This window comes from Cyprinus carpio, unplaced genomic scaffold (genome assembly GCF_018340385.1).
Source record: "Cyprinus carpio isolate SPL01 unplaced genomic scaffold, ASM1834038v1 S000006477, whole genome shotgun sequence".
Classification (NCBI taxonomy): Eukaryota; Metazoa; Chordata; class Actinopteri; order Cypriniformes; family Cyprinidae; genus Cyprinus; species Cyprinus carpio.
Genome location: NW_024879152.1, coordinates 155,919 through 159,013, shown reverse-complemented (window position 1 = coordinate 159,013; position 3,095 = coordinate 155,919). Strand labels below are relative to the sequence as shown.

Genomic DNA, 3,095 nt, shown 5'->3' with positions numbered 1-3,095 from the left:
GACAGGTTTTCTGTGTAAGGCATCTGAAATTCAAATGCTTTTCAATTGCTTTTTGGTCTATGTCACAATTTATGCGTCCACATGTGGAAAAATGCAATTAAATATACAATTTGCAATTCCTTTTGGAAATTGTCCAGAATATCCTTACCTGTCCATTGATTATGATCAATGTCTGATAGATCTGCTGGCATTTTCAAATTGCCATGACAAATGGATGGGGTTTTTGTGGACTCTGCTCGGTTAAGGAATTCCACGTTTGTTCCAACCTATAAAATAAAGTAAACAAAATACAGATTTTTAATAGCGGTGATTCAGTTCAATAAACTGTGTGAAGTTCATCATGATTATGAGTTAAATTCACCTATGAGTAGGTCTACAGAAGCTGAATATGCTATAGTGATTGGCTTTCAAACTGTGTAAATCAATAGGATGTTACAGTCAGTATAATCACAGTTTATATTAATATGCGGCTGTATCGAAACACACAATCACAGTCACTGGCACAGATATGTGAGATCACACTGCATAGTCAAAAACACAATCTGGAAAAATGGGTATATAATGTATTCGCTCATTATAAAATTATGTACATTCTGAACACAAAGTTACAAAGTGCAGCTTTAACTACAGCACGAAACAGAATTATATGTGCGTTTAATTTACGCAAGTGTTAGTTGATTATCACAGACAAACAATTATGTATGTAAAATGTATAATAAACATGAACTTACCGTTAGACGTCTCGATAAGACTGCATTCAACGAGTTTTTCTCTCACAAATGTATCCATGTGCTCTTCTGACAAGAAAAAAACAACATTTTGAATTATGACTTACCAAAAACCTTTATTTACGTATGTAAAAAGACTTTATAAACCACACAGGCATCAAACATCACCTCACTTACGCGGCCTACGGCACTCGCTGTGCGTGCGCGCACTTTGAAATGTATCGAGGCCCTGAGACGTCGATTCTTTTCCGGGAATCACTTTGTCCCGAGAATTGATGAACCGGTTTATTTGAACCGGATCGTCGGTTCTTTTAGACCTGCGGTCCAGCGACATTGTACGTAATTTGTATGATTTACATGTCGATATGGACAACTGCAGGCGTTTACATTATAGCAGAAAGCCGTATTGACTTATTTTGACTCACTTAAATGTTTAAATTCGCTTTTCAGTGTCAGAAAACGACTCTTTCCTCTATTTTCACAGATATTCACATATTTCAGCCTTCCGTCGCTGTCTGATACTTATATAAAACTGTATTAATCTGTCGTCTCAGATACCTCAACACGATTATGCGAGTAACGTTACACGTAGAATGGCCGTCTGAGGTAAACTGTTTCATCATTTAACAAACTAATGTTGGCCTGTAGAAGTTTAACAGTATTGTTTCCGCAAATAAAGTTATAATTCTGCCAATTTCAAATAATTATTAATGAAAACATTAAATAAACGTACCTTAAAACAGTTGAAACCAGTGGCTTTGCCCCGTTGTTCTTCCAAAATGACAGTTGGGGAGCGATTTAAACATCTTCAAGGCGCGTTAAATTAACCCAGCGCTGGCCTGAAACAACCCCAGCGTTACAACCCAGCAGGTTTGACTCAACACATGGTAAATTGAAACTACCCAAAAGTGTTTAAAAAGTAATAAAATAACCCAACAAAATGACCCAACAGACTCAGCCCAGCATTTTGGGTTAAAAAAATAACCCAGCCGTTTTTAGAGTGTTTAAATGCTTCAGTTTCTATTCTATTGTATTCTATTCTATCAGTTTAAATGCTTCAGTTTCTATTCTATTCTATCAGTTTAAATGCTTCAGTTTCTATTCTATTCTATTCTATTCTATTCTATTCTATTCTATTCTATCAGTTTTAAATGCTTGAGTTTGTTTTGATATTATATTATGTTAGGCCTATATTATAAACCTAATAAATAATTGACCTTGTTTTTTAATGGGGTCTCTGCTCATCAAGGATGTATTTGTTTTATCGAAAATACAGAAGAAAAAAAAACAGTAATATTGTGAAACATTATTGCAATTTCTAATATTGGTTTCCTGTTTTTTAATATACTTTAAAATATTATTTATTCCCGAGGAGCAAAGCTGAATTTTCAGCATCATTACTCCATCCTTCAGTGTCATATTATCCTTCAGAAATTATCTAATATATGCTGATTTACTATCAGTGTTGAATCTGTTGTAATGCTTAATATTTTTACTTATTTTTTATTTTTATTTTTGGAACATGTGATACTTTTTTCTTTGATTCTTAGATTAATAAAAAGTTAAAAAGAACAGCATTTATTCAAAATAGAACTCTTTTCTAAAAATATGTCTTTATTATCACTTTTTATCCATTTGACACATTCTTACTCAATAAAAGTATTAATTTCTTTAAAAAAAGAAAAAAATTACTGACCACAAACTTTTTAGTAGTGTATATTGTAACACAAAAATTTGAATAAAACACTGTCCTTTTTACTTTTTATTTATCAAAGAATCCCCCAAAAAATCACAAGTCCCCAAAAAATATTAAGCAGCACAACAGTTTCCAGCACTGATAATAAATCAGCATATTAGAATGATTTCTAAAGGATTCATGTGACACTGAACACTGAAGTAATGATGCTGAAAATTCAGCTTTGCGTCATAGGAATAAATTATATTTTAAAGTATATTAAAATAGAAAACTTTTATTTTTAAATTGCAATAATATTTCACAGTATTATTTGTGAAATAATATTCAGTAAGTTTTATTAGGTAATCTAAAAATGTACATCATTTAGTCACGGGTCAAATCAAATACAAATAGCACATTAAAGTTAAAAGTTACACACTTTTTTTGTGTGGTGCGCGCTGTACAGGTCTGGTATAAACGATGTTTTTGCACAGGTGGCCGAAATGTCTGCCCAATAGAGAAAAGTTTTGCTCAGCAAGAAAAAAAATAAGAGGGAACATTGCTGGTCTGGTATAAAAGATGTTTTTGCACGGTTTTTAGTTATGTCTGTGCTGCAAAGAGCCTCTAAAATGTCTCTTTTGAGACAAGCAGCAAGATGACAGGTTACTGGGGCAGTAAGTGCAGGGCCTAAT

The 3,095-nt window shown here is 32.9% G+C and overlaps 1 long non-coding RNA gene across 1 annotated transcript; it reads right to left on the bottom strand.

The window, feature by feature from the left end:
- Nucleotides 1-221: 221 nt before the first annotated feature.
- On the bottom strand, nucleotides 222-1,540 carry LOC109096921. The gene is made up of 3 exons (XR_006159295.1): nucleotides 1,462-1,540; nucleotides 732-797; nucleotides 222-266 (listed from the first exon to the last, which is right to left on the bottom strand). It is a non-coding gene; the product is annotated as an uncharacterized LOC109096921 (long non-coding RNA).
- Between the last annotated feature and the right edge of the window lie 1,555 nt (nucleotides 1,541-3,095).